The 19,205-nt window shown below is 40.0% G+C and overlaps 1 long non-coding RNA gene across 1 annotated transcript; it reads right to left on the bottom strand.

Annotated features, from left to right (window-relative positions):
* Positions 1-4,223: 4,223 nt before the first annotated feature.
* Positions 4,224-8,834, bottom strand: LOC119286483. The gene is made up of 6 exons (XR_005140472.1): positions 8,473-8,834; positions 8,228-8,398; positions 7,380-8,093; positions 6,229-6,340; positions 4,567-4,695; positions 4,224-4,469 (listed from the first exon to the last, which is right to left on the bottom strand). It is a non-coding gene; the product is annotated as an uncharacterized LOC119286483 (long non-coding RNA).
* Positions 8,835-19,205: the final 10,371 nt, after the last annotated feature.

A 19,205-nucleotide genomic window follows, 5' to 3' on the forward strand; every position in this document is an offset into this window, starting at 1 on the left:
TTGAAATGCAGCAATGAGAAGGAAATGCATGTCAATAAAAATATTGTTAAGAATGGAATCTCTAAGCAAGTAAATGCAAAATCTTTTTCTTGAAAGAAGTTGATAAAATGAATTGTTGAATATCAAAGACAAAATTTACAACTTCAAAGTTGTATGATGAGCAAACATTAAAACACAGAAAGGTACTCCCTCTGTAAAGAAATACAGAACGATCTTATATTTCTTTATAGAGGGAGTACTTACAAACAATCCTAGGGAATGAAGCACGAGGGCCTGATAAATACATCATATGGCTGAACCATTTTTAGCTTATCTTCTTCCTTCCTCCATACGTCAATCCTAAGGAATAGATTTTTTGCACACAATCCAGGTAGAATGAGGATGGCGGAAAAAATGTTGGTACAAGAGGGTCATATTCATTACTGGAGCAGTTGTGTATGGTAAAAAAATAGCACCTCAACAGCCTAGTGGTGGAAATCCCAAGGAGCATTGTGATACAACTGCGAATTCAAAGAAGATGCTATGGGATGGTACCTGTCACGGCATGAAATTTAACCAAGAAAATAGATAGGAACATGCACAAGTAAAGTTCTATAAATGCAAACAAATCAAGAACTTATCTATGTTAATAACTTGAAAAGTTGAAATACTATAGTCCTTCAGTCAATACCTATCACAAACTAAACTATATGGAGCAGTTTCGAGTGGCTACCCATAGCAAACATCGGCAACCATTTCAAGACTAAATTTTCAAGAGTAATAACAAGCAGATGTGTATACATATGAGCTAGCCAAGAACCTTTTTGCCAACACTAACCAGAATGTAGAAATAAGAGTGGATAAACCGAGCATATAACTTTATGTTCACTAATTTCATTGTCCCAAAAAAATATGCCTTTTTCGATATAAGCTCATTCACAACCATCTGGATGCTATCAAAAAATTATCAGGAAACTGAGGTTTCATAAGAGAACACAAACTGTTCATGCATCTTCCTTCCTGTTGGACATTATTAAAGATATGCATACCAAATGAACCCAAAATGCAAAGAAATATTGGGGGATGCAGATAAAACATGTCAGCATCACACCATGTTTTAGGCTTGTAGCTATAGGTACTTTCAACACACCAGATAGTTCAGCCATGTCTACTAACACTAAAGGGTGCTATTTTCATGCACACCAAGACTTGGTACTGAAGTAAGATTTTGATATAAATACCAATGTATGTTTCCTACAGAATTTCACTAACCGATATAGATAAACATGATCTCATACGCAAAGATAAAACTGAAGACATTTGAGTATTCTCAGATGCTCTCGAGCAAAACTAAACTACACATACCACTTGCAAATATATTTTACTAATATCCTCGCCGACGCACTCCAAAGAAACTAAATTGCAAATATCTCCTAGAAATGTGTTCTACTAATATCATTGATATGCACACCCAATTGATTAACTCACATGCATGTTGCTTCGCTTTTCATCAAACATCTTGTCAACACGATAAATCATAAGTATGTAGAAAATAATAAGAGTAGGATGGGTTTAATCTTAATGAATGTGCAAATGAAAAGCCTTTCTGACAGAATCAAGAGCAAACTATTAAATGAATTATAGCGGTAGCCGGTAGATTGCAGGTAGTTCACGATTTCTTGTTTACATTGGCTCTATAAAGCAAAATACATATCTAGCTACATCATGTAGGGCATTCTTGTGCTTGGTTGTGGCTGAACTTTCTTGGCCACGTTGATGAATGTATCTGATTAAGATTGTTTGGTGTCAGGCAAGGATCTGCATGCTGTATTGAGAAGGTAATAGGAAAATGGCGCATGAGAGATAAGTTGGCCCTAAAGCATAAGCAACCTTGGTTTGTTATTGTTTCATATAGTTCTGAACATGTTTTTATACACTATTGTAATTAGACTAGGGTAATCTATAAAGTTGATCTGCGATGGAAAACAAATATGATGATACATGAAGTAGACACTTCATATAGACACAACATTAATTGTTTTATGATTAATCATAGATACAGAGGTGATAAATATTGCTAAGGGCCATACTTCATCGTAGGCCCATTACTGAAAAAATATATCTTGGCTGTCCAATTTATAGAAAATAAGAAATGAGAGCATACACAAACCTTTACACAATGCTAATGTAACTTGTCAAAGATCCAAAAATAGGCTACTATTTTAGCGTTGAACTAAGCGAAATACAAAATCCTCACCATGAATAAGGCATTAGTACAACAAACTTGTGGTGGGAAAACCTGCACGCGGCTACCACATCTCTCCTATAAGCCTCGTTAGGCTACCCGCCTAACCAACGCACTTTGGTGACGTACTACTTGAGGGTCCTTCGATCTTTTTACTGTAGTGCGTTTTTTGGCGCTGGCACTCGGTCAACCGGTCATTCATTTTGCGCGCTTATGCTGACTTCACAAGTAGATGACCAGTGGACCTCCCTAGGTTAGGGTTTATCGTCATGTGGTGAGATTTGGTGCCAGGTATTTCAGATCTATGTAAGGGTTCTATGTAAGGATTTTGACAGGATCGTCATACTTGTTTCTACGGAATAAAACTACCTGAGAATATAGATCCTCGAAAAAATAAAAACTCCTTGGGAATAGATTTGTTTTTGGTTGGGAGCGCTCCGACATGCATTTGCCTGGTGGCGCCCACTGGTCCAAACTTGTGTGTCGGGTGTGTGTGGGTTTTGGTGTGTGTGTGTGTGTCCTCTCAATGGGTTAGCGACTCGGCGTAGCTCTGGATAGAGGACATTGCTGATTTGGGGGGGGGGGGCTAGGCACGCCTTGGTTCCTTGCTGTGGTTGGAGGATCCCCGCCGTCGTGTCGTTTCAGCTGTCGGTGTTGGTTCCATGGCTGTTGCTTGGGGCGCTGCTTCACCGTCCATGCGATCTACGCTACGTCCTGCTGCTCTGCCCTACATTGGGCACTTATGATTTGCTCCTCTTTACATTTGGTTAGATGATTTGCCCTGCTTTTCCTTTTTCTATAGATAATATATGCCCCTTTTAATTACTATAGTCATTTTTTATTTTTTTATGCCTATTTTGACCATGCGAAATGACTCTACTGCCCCTGTGGCAAATTTTTAATTCTATCATGCAGGTCCAGTCGCGGAGAAACACGTGTCTTGGACCCCACCACCGAATAACACATTTTTAAGCCAAGCGTTTTCCTTTACTTTACTATAAAGAATTGCTTTCCCTTGCCTTATCCGGCGGACACTTCTAGCTGCCATTATTTCACTCAGCTGAGCTCCATGAGAGAGGATTCCACAAGGTGAGGCCCCCGTAAGGGGTCGTGGTCGTGGCCAGCAACATGAGGGAGCAGCTGCGGCCAGTGCTGCCAGACTACAACGCGCCTAAGCCCCGGCCAAGGCTGTAGCAGCTGCTCTCGCGTGTCGTCGTTCCCCTGCTCTCACGTGCCGCTGTTCCCCTCATGGACTAAGCAGATCCCCGGGAGAAGATGGGGAACTGCAAGGCGTGTGGCCGGCGGTGAAGCGCCGCTTCGCCGTGATCCCAGGAGAAGATGGGGAACTGCAAGGCGTGTGGCCGGTGATGAAGCGCCGCTTCACCGTGATGTCGCAGGACGTCGTGCAGGCGCACATCAAGATGGAGTACATCCAGTGGCAGAGCTTCATTAGATTAGTTGGGCGGGACATTCTAAAGAAAAAAGCATAGAAAAGAGATGGGCAAGTCAGTTAGCAGGATAGCTGGGCAGTGTTCTGCCTGAGATGGGCGGGCCAAAGCACGGGTTGGCCCCAAAGTAGCTCCACCACTGAGTACATCACCACTGCAGCCGCCGTTTCTGCTCAGGTAAAACTAACTTCCTTCGGTGGTTACTGAATCTGTAGAAATTTTGTTAGCTCGTTGCTACTATGCTAATAGCCAAGTCTTGAGGGCAGTGTTGATACTTAGCTGAGTGATTCAACATTGGAGTACTCCATCGAGTTGGTTAGATTATAGTATAAAATACTTAGTTTAGTGATTGCCTTTAGATGTTTCAGATGCTTTAGAGTATTTTCTAATTAAATCACAGATGATTTAGAGTTCATATATATATGCTATGCATCCTGACATATGCACTTCTTAGAATTGTTGATATGTTTGTATTATTGCTAGCACCCGTTGTCAGCTTACTTAGAGAACAAACAAGCATTTTAACATAAAAGCATCACCTTAGTTACAAAATCCAAATACAAAAACTGTGCTAGGTCTGCAGTTTGTTTCATGCATCACCTGAGTGTACTGCACTTTCTGTGCAGCACCAACCTGAAGCCAAAAGAACACAAAACTGTACAAACTAAAATAAAAACATGTCCACAGGCCTAATAACTTTGAAAGTCCGAGCCCTACTACAAGAGTTCAAACAGACAATAGTAATAGAGGAAGTACAAAAATGTATTAGTTGGCATTTCCTCCGGATGGTGAATTGCCTGGAAAAAAAGAGCATTAGGTACAATTATGGTGTTACTTTCTTGTGCAAGAAGCAAAACTTCACCAAGAAAGTAAAATATATTGGGAGCATTGTACCTTTATTTTCCCTATAATCCTTGCCCTTGCTTCGTGACTATATGATGGTGGTGCAAGCTAGTCAGCATCTTCAGATTAGTCCATCCAGAAAGCACACCAAAGGTAGTAGTTGGATTGGTTGTATTATCCCTGAAACGCCATTATCAGAAATTCAGTTGGCGGTTAATAGTAAGTAGAAGTGCAGGGCTTGCTTATCACACTTACTTAGGACTCATAGGCCTTATTATTCAAAATAAGCAAGATGTAGGCAAAAATGATATATACCAAAGATTATATGTCAATCTAACTAAAGTACTGTTCACGGGATACCGAGTATGATAACATGTCGTTGCTCGTTCTAATAATAAATAATTAAGTTGTTGCAAAGGGGGGGGTCTTTTTTTATACAGTTTTCTTTAGTGATTTAGTACAAATAAGGACATGTCCAAACCTGACAGGCAAGGCAACCTCAAATCCATGGGGTCAATTTGGTTAGATCAGGATGAGCAGAAATGAGACGCACCATATACGTTTTCCATGCATCAACATATATCCATGAAAGAAAATAGAGAACTGTTTTTACGCATCCACATAAACTCACTAAAGAAATAGAGAATAGAAATTGCTCCTCAACTATTTTTATGCATCCACATACACTCATTAGAAAAATAGAGTAATGTGTACAAATCGTACTCCTCTAGAGCAGGGGGGTCCATATTTACAGAAAAAGAGATACAAAAGCTACAACAACCGTTGTGTTACTCAAAAGTATGCAATGCAAAAGGAAATTAGTCACCAGGCGTTTGCACTAAGTGGAGATCTCTAAAAGACTTGCAACATTTGTACAGGGAAGGAGGCAGGTAAGGTGTAGTAAACTACAGAAGATTGCACTACATAGTTCCATTGTTACGTAAATGAATTTTAGAAATCCATAATCATAGAAACACAGTGGATCAGCCTTTGACCCGAATCTTTAGATAGGCTTTTTCCCCTTTCCAAACAAAGATCACAACAAAAAATCTCAGGTGTACAAAAACTGTAGTAATAATTGTCCCTTGAAGTTCACAGTTGTTGTTAATTATTATGGTGAGGTTAAACTGCAATATTTGTTACATGTGGACATATTTTACAGAAGGGTTTTATTTAGTGAGATTCACTCTACACTGTAGGAGATCAGTTTTTCTAAGATCAATCAAATATGACAGAAATTTCCCAATTCTTACCTCATCCATATTCCACCGGGATGCTCTAGTTCTGAGTGACGCACATACTATTTATACTTGGCAGCTAGGCATGCTAATACGGCCACGCGGACATAAGGCTAACATGTACGCACTGTTTGTCCATTAATACATATCTTCACAGAGGAAAAATGCAAAAGAACAACCGATACAGCAGTAGTTTAGTTTCAACAAGCATAACAATGAAGAAGCTTATTATTGTACAAGTTTACTTAATTGGTCACACTACGTTAAGCATTTATGTGCACAAAATAGGGAGGCAGACTTTCTTCAGGCCTAATTTTCACTGATTACGGAATGACATCTACTAACCTACATAAAACCAAACTTGTACGTGCTCTGACTATCGCAACTGACAGTAAACTAACTAACTATATTTACCAAAATGTACAATTCTCAAGGTCAGGTAGGGAAACAAACACCAGGAATAGAGGATGCACACCTGAAACCTGCTGGAGTTTGCTTCGGTCTCCCTCGCAAGGGCCAATCCAAAAACAGAAGCAGCAATCCTATGCACCTCCATGCCAAGTTTTTCACCTATAATTGACAAGCACCTACAGAGGTGGAATTGACATCAGCCATAAATCACAAGTTCTAGGCAAAGAAAGTGAATTTCTAGAAAGCAAGTATCAAAATATTGCCCCCTTCCAAGATACTGCAAACAAAGAGATATAGTTTTGAATATTACAACAAAACATCACTTTCGTTCAACATAACGATGGGGAAAAACACCATTTGCCATAAATTTAAAGATAAAAGGAGGCATCATCTACACATGTGCTAGTATGCTAGATAGTACATTTTAAGTCTAGTAACGTTGAAGTGAACTGGAAGCAGATCTTAGCAAAAAATTCAAAGAAAGTGATTAGAGAATCTTCAAGCAGAACCTCTGAATATAGGCAACAAGAAAAGAAATCTCACTGAGTAAGGCATTACAACAAACAAGTATTGGGCAACCAGCACACAGCAGCCACCTCGACCCAGGCTTAATCTATCTCAGCAAAAGAAATTACATCCTAGGGAAAAGAACTTGCAGGCATATTCTTACTCTGTGAGCACAGAAAACAGAAAAAATTGGTTTATCGTCCCACAATGCTACTAAATTCCTTGACAGGTGTTTTTCAAAACCATCACCAAACCTAGAGTAAACTGCACTTATGTCGGCAGCAGCCACACACTGCTGCCAGCTACGCAACAGCAACAGAGAGGAGGTTGCACACTCGAACGTTCAAAGCTGTTCAAAGCTCTTCAGGTTGTCTGTCTCTCTCAAATTCTCTCTCTTTTACCAGAAATTAGACACAGTCGAGAAGTTAAAGAAACAAAGCACTGTTATCTTTCTTTCGGCAAAAAATACACTGCTGGTAACAGGGCTAGGCACAAATATGCAAACCAGACATTTTGCGTGTTTAAATCATGAATCAGCACACAACACCATAACAAAAACTTAAAGTAGTGAGAGATCATTCATACTAACACAAGTGTTTGAACTTTTAGTAAGAGTAGACAGCAAATAGAACCATGAACATGTCTTGCTAACAAAAATTTAAAGTAGCAAAGTTGATTAGACAAAAAGGTTTGGAAAAAAACTAATACCTTCAGTAAAAAATCATATGAACACGTCACGATTTACAAAATACAGCAGTCGTGTGCTTGAACAACAATTTTTGTGTCACATGCGAAGATGCTGGCCAGCTTCGCTCCGAACTCTTCTGACAGCCAGAAATAAATTTGGTTAGCATAGAAGTGCGAGTTAAAAGAAGGCTTCAAGCCTTTTGTGTCACATGAGGAAAATAATTTAAACCAGAAAATAAATAATACACTTAGCTAAACTTTAAGGATAGGACTTCAATTTCGAATGAGATGGCTGTGAGGTTGCCAGATCTTCTGCTGCTTGAACAACAACTATAATTGTTAAGATCAAAATCAGCATCTTTTGCAAGTAATGCAGAGTGTGAAATTTTCTGCACACAAAAAAGACTTTGCAGATTTCGTATAGTTGACACAAGCAAAATGCCTAAACTGCTTTTCTCAAGATCCCGTGACTGAAAGCTGTGGATAGCAAATTGTAATATATGAGCATTAGTACTTCTTAGGTAGCACAGAAATTCATTGGAACTTCAACAAGAGCCGAACAGAGGCGAGGACACGGGCACAGAAATTAGACAAATAAATGAAAGATAAAAATAGATTTTATGAATAATGTAGAGGCCCAGCCACTTGTTGCTGATCCAACAAGATGTGTGGGAATCCCACAAGAATCAAATGCCTCAGGGACCTCCTCCCGCAGGATCCAGTGCCACCAAATTTCTGAGATGATGAACACAAGAGGGAAACAAAAGCGAGCACCGCATGAGAAAATCAGGAATAAAGCAACAGGAGGGGGGTGGAAGTAGGCGGCGACCGTATGGCCGCAGATGTACGGTCCCAGATGGATCGAGGACCTGGTGGTTGGATGACGAGGACGCCGACAACGGACAATTTCAAGGCCAGCCAACGGCTCTGGCGTCAGCCATGGCTGCCGGAACACCGAGGACAAGGGCGTCCTCCTCCCCCACCACCACTTTTCCTTGGTGGCCCTGCTCCTCCGCAAGCACCATGAATACATGCTTGCCCTGATCTCCCACGAATCAAGGGATGAGCTCAAGTTACTATGCGAAGATAAGTAAACGATGAAGAAAGAGCTCACCTGTGCCCGTTCGTCTCCTCCACGAACTGGGAACCATCCTCACCCTCTCCTTTGCGGGCAAACGCCGGAGCGGGGCTCGTTCAGGATGGGTTCCTCTGCTGCCCTCACTGCTGCTCCTAGTCTCCTGACGAAGATATGCGCCAGATCCAGAATCATGGGACACGGCGCATGATGCCGGCGACCTGCACCCTACCCGGCTCCGGCTGGATGGAGAACGTGCCCTTGTTGTTGCACCTTGAGCGCCGGGAGAGAAGGCGGCGGTGCGAGAGCAGGGAAGACGAGACGGCGCGGAAAGAGAAGAAGAGGGCTCAAAGGACGGAGAGGATTGGCCGAGTGCGCTAGGTTTCGGGGAGAGGATTGGTCCTGACTCTCCATCCCAGGCTGGACCGCCTGCAGCCCACGATCGCTCTATCCCCCTCTTTTCCAGCCTAACACACACGCACACGCATGCGGTGACTGAAATGGCGGGCCCGCGCTACATATTGACCCACCTGTCATCAACTGTAACACGAACCAGCAGCCCACAGTTGACGATGTGCAAGAGACAAGCGCTCGAGCCCACCACGATCACTGCCCATCCACCTTTTACCGCAGCACAAACCGAACATGCACCTGAACGAGCCATGTAATGCACACTGGATAGTCGGTCCCGCGACAAAGGATGGCCCAACCGTCATCCGCCAAAACTGAAACCAGGTCATGTGAGGCAAAACTGATGGTCAGATGTTTGCCAAGCAGATGAAAAGTACGAAAAACTTTACACGCAGGTAGATCGAGCGACCCAAAGTTGCTTGCGCTCACAGGTGCCTCCGCTATGCGGGTTGCATAGTGGTGTTTATATGTTCAATTGAACCATGTGTAACGGAGGGGAGCTGAGGTCCTGGCGCATTCTATATAAGCCACCCCCCTCCTTTGGGATAAGGGTTCGCACCCCCTGTAACTCACAAGCATATATCCAGTCGACCACCTCTGGGCTCCGAGACGTAGGGATGTTACTTCCTTCAAGAAGGGCCTGAACTCGTAAAACTCGCGTGTACAACTCCTTCATAGCTAGGATCTTGCCTCTACATTCCTACCCCCCATTCTACTATCAGACTTAGAACCACGACATCGTGCACGCTGACCTGTCTCGATGATGTCGGTGTAGATGTCCGGCTCAGGGCCTGTCTCGCCAATCTTGCCGATGAAGACATGGATTCCGCCGAAGGGGACCCGGTGCTCGTACTCAATTGAGCCGGCCTCGGGGCCCCAGCCTGAATCGTTGATGTAGAGCTTGCCGCGACGACTCTTGGTCATCCGACCCACAGCGTATCCCTTGAGCCCTTCGAAGCTGCCCTTTAAGAACTCACTTAGTTGTGGAGCCATCGCGACGAGGTTAGCTTAAAGGGGTTAAACGGGACAAAGGACACGGAGAGTTTATACTGGTTAGGCCCCTTGCGGTGAAGGTAAAGGCCCACTCCAGTTTGAGGTGGTATTGCTAGGGTTTCGATTACCAGGGAGCAAACATGCTTTGCCTGGCTCTCGATCTGATGTTTCTTGCCCTTAAGCCGCTGCCGGGTCGTCCCCTTATGTACACGGGTTGACGCCCTGCGGCCTACAGAGTCCCGGCCGGCTCATACAACGTGTCCAGCTCGGTGACATATCTTACATGTCTTATATTACAAGTCTACTCGTACATGGCGGTTTACACTTACGGGCCTTAAGCCGTCTCTGGGCTTGGGCCTCTTACCGGCCTATCTACGAACCGCCATCTGGTATACTCTTGGGCTTCATGGATGAACCGCCATTGTGGTTGACCCGTCCCCTCCTGGACGGGTCATACCTGATAGTTATATCCCCAATAGCACCCCAAGGTAATATTCAAGGAAAACCAAGAGCCTAAGCTTGGGGATGCCCTAGAAGGCATCCCCTCTTTCATCTTCGTTCATCGGTAACTTTACTTAGAGCTATATTTTTATTCACCACATGATATGTGTTTTGCTTGGAGCATCATTTTATTTTATTTTGTTTTGCTTGCTGTTTGAATAATATACCAAGATCTGAAATTCTTAAATGTTAGAGAGTCTTCACATAGTTGCATAATTATTCGAATACTCTATGTGCTTCACTTATATCTTTTGAGCTAGATAATTTTGCTCTAGTGCTACACTTATATCTTTTTAGAGCACGGTGGTGGTTTTATTTTATAGAAATTATTGATCTCTCATGCTTCACTTATACTATTTTGAGATTCTTTTAGAACATCATGGTAATTTGCTTTGGTTATAAAATTAGTCCTAATATGATGGGCATCCAACATGGGTATAATAAAAACTTTCATATAGAGTGCATTGAATACTATGAGAAGTTTGATACTTGATAATTGTTTTGAGATATGAAGATGGTGATATTAGAGTCGTGCTAGTTGAGTAATTGTGAAACTGAGAAATACTTGTGTTGAGGTTTGCAAGTCCCGTAGCATGCACGTATGGTAACCGTTGTGTGACAAATTTGAAGCATAAGGTGTTTCTTTGATTGCCTTCCGTATGAGTGGCAGTTGGGGATGAGCGATGGTCTTTTCCTACCAATCTATCCCCCTAGGAGCATGCGCGTAGTGCTTGGTTTTGATGACTTTTAGATTTTTCCAATAAGTATGTGAGTTCTTTATGACTAATGTTGAGTCCATGGATTATATGCACTCTCACCCTTTCACCTTTGCTAGCCTCTCTTGTGCCGCGCAATTTTTGCCGGTACCTTAAACCCATCATTTACCTTCCTCAAAACAGCCACCATACCTACCTATTATGGAATTTCCATAGCCATTCCGAGATATATTGCTATGCAATTTTCCACCATTCCGTTTATTATGACACGCTTCATCATAGTCATATTGCTTTGCATGATCATGTAGTTGACATCGTATTTGTGGCATGGCCATCATTCATAATTTTTCATACATGTCACTCTTGATTCATTGCACATCCCGGTACACCGTCGGAGGCATTCATATAGAGTCATATTTTGTTCTAAGTATCGAGTTGTAATTCTTGAGTTGTAAGTAAATAAAAGTGTGATGATTTTTATTATTAGAGCATTGTCCCATGTGAGGAAAGGATGATGGAGACTATGATTCCCCCACAAGTCGGGATGAGACTCCGGACACAAAAAAAGAGGACATAAAAAAAGAGAAGGCCCAAATAAAAAATGAGAGAAAAAGAGAGAAGGGGCAATGCTACTATCCTTTTTCCACACTTGTGCTTCAAAGTAGCACCATGATCTTCATGATAGAGAGTCTGTTATTTTGTCACTTTCATATACTAGTGGGGATTTTTCATTATAGAACTTGGCTTGTATATTCCAATGATGGGCTTCCTCAAATTGCCCTAGGTCTTCGTGGGCAAGCAAGTTGGATGCACACCCACTTAGTTTCTTTTGTTGAGCTTTCATACACTTATAGCTTTAGTGCATCCGTTGCATGGCAATCCCTACTCACTCACATTGATATCTATTGATGGGCATCTTCATAGCCCATTGATACGCCTAGTTGATGTGAGACTATCTTCCTCTTTTTTGTCTTCTCCACAACCACCATTCTATTCCACCTATAGTGCTATGTCCACGGCTCGTGCTCATATATTGCGTGAAAGATGAAAAAGTTTGAGAATACTAAAGTATGAAACAATTGCTTGGCTTGTCATCGGGGTTGTGCATGATTGGAGCATTTTGTGTGACGAAAATGAAGCATAGCCAAACTATATGATTTTATAGGAATGAGCTTTATTTGGCTATGTTATTTTGAGAAGACATAGTTGCTTGGTCAGTATGCTTGAAGTATTATTATTTTTATGTCAATATTAACTTTTGTGTTGAATCTTTCAGATCTGAACATTCATGCCACAATAAAGAAAATTACATTGATAATTATGTTAGGTAGCATTCCACATCAAAAATTCTGTTTTTATCATTTACCTACTCGAGGACGAGCAGGAATTAAGCTTGGGGATGCTTGATACATCTCCAACTTATCCATAATTTTTTATTGTTCCATGCTATTATATTATCCATCTAGGATGTTTTATATGCATTTATATGCTATTTTATATGATTTTTGGGACTAACCTATTAAACTAGAGCCCAATGCCAGTTTCTGTTTTTTCCTTGTTTTTGAGTTTTACAGAAAAGGAATACCAAAGGGAGTCCAATTGACGTGCCAATTTTTGATGATTTTTATGGACCAAAAGAAGCCCCCGAAGTAAAAGAGTTGGAGTCCCGAGCCGTCCACAAGGGTGGGGCGCGCCCTACCCCCATGGGTGCATCCCCCTATCTCGTGGACGACTCGGAGACCCCCCTGACGTGAGACCGATGCCAAAAATTCCTATAAATACCCAAACCTCCAGAAAATAACCTAAATCAGGAGTTCTGTCGCCGCAAGCCTCCGTAGCCACCAAAAACCAATCTAGACCCGTTCCGGCACCCTGCCGAAGGGGGGAATCCCTCTCCGGTGGCCATCTTCATCATCCTGGCATTCTCCATGAGGAGGAGGGAGTAGTTCACCCTCGGGGCTGAGGTATGTACTGGTAGCTATGTGTTTAATCTCTCTCTCTCTCTCTCGTGTTCTTGATTCGGCACGATCTTGATGTATCACGAGCGTTGCTATTATAGTTGGATCTTATGATGTTTCTCCCCCTCTACTCTCTTGTAATGGATTGAATTTTCCCTTTAAAGTTATCTTATCGGATTGAGTCTTTAAGGATTTGAGAACACTTGATGTATGTCTTGCAAGTGCTTATCCGTGGTGATAATGGGATATTCACGTGATCTACTTGATGTATGTTTCGGTGATCAACTTGCGGGTTCCATGATCTTGTGAACTTATGCATAGGGGTTGTCACACGTTTTCGTCTTGACTCTCCGGTAGAAACTTTGGGGCACTCTTTGAAGTTCTTTGTGTTGGTTGAATAGATGAATCTGAGATTGTGTGATGCATATCGTATAATCAGACCCACGGATACTTGAGGTGACATTGGAGTATCTAGGTGACATTAGGGTTTTTGGTTGATTTGTGTCTTAAGGTGTTATTCTAGTACGAACTCTAGGATAGATCAAACAGAAAGAATAGCTTCAAGTTATTTTACTACGGACTCTTGAATAGATCGATCAGAAAGGATAACTTTGAGGTGGTTTCGTACCCTACAATAATCTCTTCGTTTGTTCTCCGCTATTAGTGACTTTGGAGTGACTCTTTGTTGCATGTTGAGGGATTGTTATATGATCTAATTATGTTATTATTGTTGAGAGAACTTGCACTAGTGAAAGTATGAACCCTAGGCCTTGTTTCCTAGCATTGCAATACCGTTTGTGCTCACTTTTATCATTAGTTACCTTGCTGTTTTTATATTTTCAGATTACAAAAACCTATATCTACCATCCATATTGCACTTGTATCACCATCTCTTCGCCGAACTAGTGCACCTATACAATTTACCATTGTATTGGGTGTGTTGGAGACACAAGAGACTCTTTGCTATTTGGTTGCAGCGTTGTTTGAGAGAGACATCTTCATCCTACGCCTCCCACGGATTGATAAACCTTAGGTCATCCACTTGAGGGAAATTTGCTGTTGTCCTACAACCTCTGCACTTCGAGGCCCGACAACGTCTACAAGAAGAAGGTTGTGTAGTAGAAATCAATGGACAATGCTTCCATACCATGGGATCACTTGATACCTCTCGGTACATCTTGTACGCTTTGTGTGTTGATCAACCTAATTCACTCTTGAATTAGTCTTGATCAATCATGTATCATGACCAGTCTTTATATAATTCCTTGAATAGCACCTTGGTCAACACATAATCTCCTACATCGACATCTGCAATTGACAGAATAGCACAAATTATAACTATGATCATTCCTGACATAATCTCACGTAGGCATTACATATGTGATAAGTAGGCCATCAATCCACCTGCATCAACTACTATTACTCCACCCCAAGACCGCTATTCAGCTTGCAGCTCAAAGCATTAAGTTTGCAAGAAATAGAGTAACAATGATATGTCTGCAACATATCTACTTTTCCAAACACTTTTGCCCTTATTTTTTACTCTAATTTGCATGATTTGAATGGTACTAAACCAGACTGGCGTTGTTTTTAGCAGAACTACCTTGGTGTTATTTTTGCATAGAAATAAAAGTTATTGAAATTGGACAAAACTTACCGGAGAAGGGCCACCAACGGGCTGCAAGTTAGGGGGCACGCCCCTAGAGCGTCGTGATGACTTGTGGGTCCCACCAATCTCCATATGACCTAATTCCAAGCCTGTGTATTCCATCTTCCGAAGGAAATTTTCATCATGTTTTACGATATGGAGACGCTACCACCTCATGTTCTTCATCGGGAGCCCTAATCTGGAGTCCGTTTGGGGCTCCAGAGATAGGGATTCGTCGCCATCGTCATCACCAACCCTTCTCCATGCTTACCACCGGGAATGAGTAATTTCATTGTAAGCATACTAAAGGGTAGATGGAGATGGACATGATTTCTTATGTAGTTGAGTCAATTTGTGAGGGCTTGATGCCTAGTATCCACTATGTTTTGAGATTGATGTTGCTATGACTTTGCTATGCTTAATACTTGTCACTAGGGACCGAGTGCTATGATTTCAGATATGAACACTTATGCTTTCCATGAATATATTTGAGATGTTGATCTTACCTGCAAGTTATATGCACATGTTATTGTTCTGAACTATAGACCCCAAGGTGACAATAATTGGGATACTCTCCGAGGATAACTGTAATTTGAGGAGTTCATGTATTCACTAATTAATGTTTTGTTTTGGTTCTCTATTAAAAGAAGCGGCTTCATTACCCTTAGTTTTCATTAGGACCCTGCTTCCACGGGAAGGTAGAACAAAAGATGGCATGCAAATTCTTACCACAAGCATGTATAACCATATACGGAATACATGCCTACATATGATTGATGAATGAGAGCTATTGTGTGTCGCTCTAGGTTGAGACTGTTACATATACTGCATTTATCCAAGTATCCATCGCTACTCCATGTCTACACTTTAATATTATTGCCTTTGCTCAAGTTAATATTGCAGCTCTCTTGCTACTGTTGTTATTGCTGCTATTACTTTGTTACTATTTCTATCATTGCTATCAAATTACTGTGCTACTAATAAATTGTTGCAAGGAAGTGATTCTCATGTATGGTTGAATTGACAACTCAATTGTTAAGGCTTACAAATATTCTTTGGCTCCCCTTGTGTTGAATCAATAAATTTGGGGAAAATACTACCCTCGAAGACTGTTGCAATCCCCTATACAAGTGGGTCATCAAGACTATTTTCCGGCAACATTGCTGGGGAATATAACTCTATTTATTAAGTTTACTTGGGAGTTAAAATATATGCTGCACTTTATATTCCTTATGATGAATCTAAAAGACTCTAAGACCAGGATCTTGCCCTCTAAAATGATGGGAGGTAAGGAACTCCCAACTAACTCTATGCTTGACCAATTCTTTTGATGGCTTTCTTGGACTTCTAGAATAAGTTTCCCCTACCTAGCTAGCTTATTCTAGAAGTCCAACCAAAATTTTCTTATTAGAAGTGTACTAGTCTAGTCTTAATTAGTAAACCTCTAAAAACATTAATTGGGCTTCTAGAATAAGCTCGGTTGGAGGCAGCTTATTCCTTTAGAAGCTATCAAAATAACTAGCCCTTATTCATTGTATTGTTGGGTAAACACGTATTCCTCATCTTGAGCCCGACCAATTTTCCTTTTAATTTTTTTATTTTTCCATTTTTTATTAGTTTTCCTTTCATTTTCTCTTCCTTTTTTCTTATTTATTTTTTATCCTTTTTTGCATTTCTACCTTTTTCGAACAAATAGTTGAACATTTTTCCCAATGTGTTTGAACACATTTAGACATAACAATTTCACGAAACACATGAAATCCTTTTTGGAATACATTTTCTAGTACATTCTTTTCAATATTTTTAAGGGGTTCTTTCATCACATATCTATATCTATACCTAATAATAAAGGAGTTATTGCTTCTTGCAGTATGTCAAGAAAATTGTCCCCAAAGTTGTAAAATATCACCCACCATTGCCACTTATAAGTGATAAAAAAATATTTCACACAAGGGAAATCCCCTGCCTGGGCCGGCACATGCAGTAGGGGCCACCTATATTGCAATCTGTGCACTGGGAGAAGACGTAGCGTGCCCGTTTGGGCCGGCCCATGTCTGGACGACCTCTTTTCAAAATTTCATTTTTCATTTTTTTTCGCTCCTTGTTTCTACTTGAAATAATTTGGGACTTCAAAAAAGTTCTAAAAATAAAAAATGAAATTATGAATTATAATGTCTAATAAATCATAAAATGTTTGTGGGTTCAAAAAATGTTCGATATTTTACAAAATATGTTTTCTTATTCAAAAAATATTTGAAATATTGAAAACAAATGTTCATGAAATTATAAATGTTCTTGATTTTTTAAAAAGTTCGTGTATTTCAAAAGTTCATGTACTTAAACACTTACTAAAATTGAACAAATTTTGCTTATTCAAGAAATGTTTACGAATAGAACTAAAAATTCAAAAACTCTTTGTGACTTACAAAATTGTTTACCCATTCATAAAATGTTCGCTGATTCAAAAAATGATTATGCATTCCAAAAATATTCGTTAAATCAGAAAAAAAGCTTGTTAAATTACAGAAATGTTTGTGAATTTCAAAAATTGTCCCACCTGTTTCCAAAATAATGTTTGTCCATTCTAGAAATGTTTGCCGACTCAAGAGAATTGTTAAAGAAAATGTTCATATTTTAAAAAATATATGAAAATAGAATAAAAATGTATGTTCATAATTTCAAAATATGTCCTAAGTTTAGAAGATGTTTAAATATTTATTTTTTTCTTGAATTTTAAAAATGTTCACAATTTCAAATATGTTCACGAGTTTTAATTTTTTTTCATAATTTCATGAATTGAGAGTGATAGTGTATCTTGGTGATATAGAAAAATGTCATCATGACCATGGAAGATTATAAATAAAAAAACATTGCAACGCACGGCCCTTGTACTACTAAATAAAATATGGAAATACATGAGCACATCTCTGGCGTCGGTATGCTGAGCTGGAAAATTATATTCGCCGCTCGCTGCGGCGAACTGTCGAGCGGTCGCACAGAGCAGCGTAACAAGCGATAGACATGGGCCGGCCCACTTATATATAGTGCGTCCAACCAATTTTGGGAACCTTATAGAAGGTTCCCTGAACCGGGTTTTTTCCTTTATCGTTTCCTTCTGGTTCTTTTCGGCTTTCTATTGTTTTTTATATCATTTTTTCTTTTCTGTTTTTTTTCTTTATTAACAAGATGCCCATGCGTTGCACGCAATATTAAGGTGCATTTGTATAAGTAGATTATCTTGTGAGAAAAAAGGATGAATGAGGGAAGGTCTTATTTACAAATGTGGAGAGGGGTATGGGTATCTTTTTACAAAATTGTCATAGTTTCCTTCCTATCCGTCAGATATAAATCGGACGGCCTATATTGCAGGATAGCAGGCACACCATCATCATCAACTCTGTTTTTCATAAGAGTTGAGATACATGAGCGCATCTCCGGCGTCCGTAGGCTGAGCTGGAAAATCCTATTTGCCGCTCGCTACGGCTAACTATCGAGCGATCACACAGTTAGCTCGAGTGATCGCACAGCGAGCGACAGACATGGGTCGGCCCACTTATCCATAGTGCGTCCAACCGGTTTTGGGAACCTTCTAAAAGGTTCCTTGAACCGGGGTTTTTCATGTATGGTTTTTTCTGGTTCTTTTCGGCTTTCTATTGTTTTTTATCTCTTTTTTTCCTTTCCTATTTCTTTTGTATTTTTAGTTTCTGTTTCTTTTTTTATGTTCTTTTTTCAAAATTTCACAACTTTGCGAAATTTGTTCGCAAATTTAAGAAGAATGTTCATATTTTCAAAAAAAAAACATGAGTTTCAATAAATGTTCCTATTTAAATATTGTCCATGTTTTTAAATTTCGTTTGCATCCGAAAAATGTTTAGGAATTTCAAAAAGTGTTCCAGCTTTCCAAATTTGTTCACAAATTTATAAAATGTTCAAGTTTTCAAATTTTGTTCACAAATTAAAAAAATGTTCGTAAATGTTTGGGAGTTCGAAAAATGTTCCGGTTCCAAAATTTGTACGCAAATTTCAAAAATGTTCATATTTACATGTTTTATTTGGAGTTTGAAAAATGTTCCGTTTCCAAATTGTTTGCAAATTTAAAAAAATGTTCGTTTTTCCAATTTTGTTCTGGAGTTTCAAAAAATGTTCACATGCAAAAGTTGTCCGTGTTGCCTAATTTTGTTTTAAAATTTGTAAAATTGTTCATGTTCAGTTTTTAGGGTAGTTTAAAAATTGTTTCCGTTCTAAAAATATGTTTGTGTCTCCAAAATTCGTTTGTGTGTTTTTAAAATGTTTGAGTTTTTTTCAAATTTTGTAAAAAAAAGCTAATAATGTTCGCATTTGATAAAACATTCATGTTTTGTTTTTGAAAAAAAGGTTTTGTGTTCGAATTTTTGAGAAACGTTCGGAACGGCGTTTGAGATTTCTTAAGGTTTTGCAATGTTCTATGATCAAGAAAGCTAGCTAGCTCAATTGGTTCGAATCGTATGCTTGGAAGCAGCGGGTCTAGCGTTCGATTCCTGGCATCACATCTTTTTCTATTCCAGC

This window comes from Triticum dicoccoides, chromosome 4A (genome assembly GCF_002162155.2).
Source record: "Triticum dicoccoides isolate Atlit2015 ecotype Zavitan chromosome 4A, WEW_v2.0, whole genome shotgun sequence".
NCBI lineage: Eukaryota > Viridiplantae > Streptophyta > Magnoliopsida > Poales > Poaceae > Triticum > Triticum dicoccoides.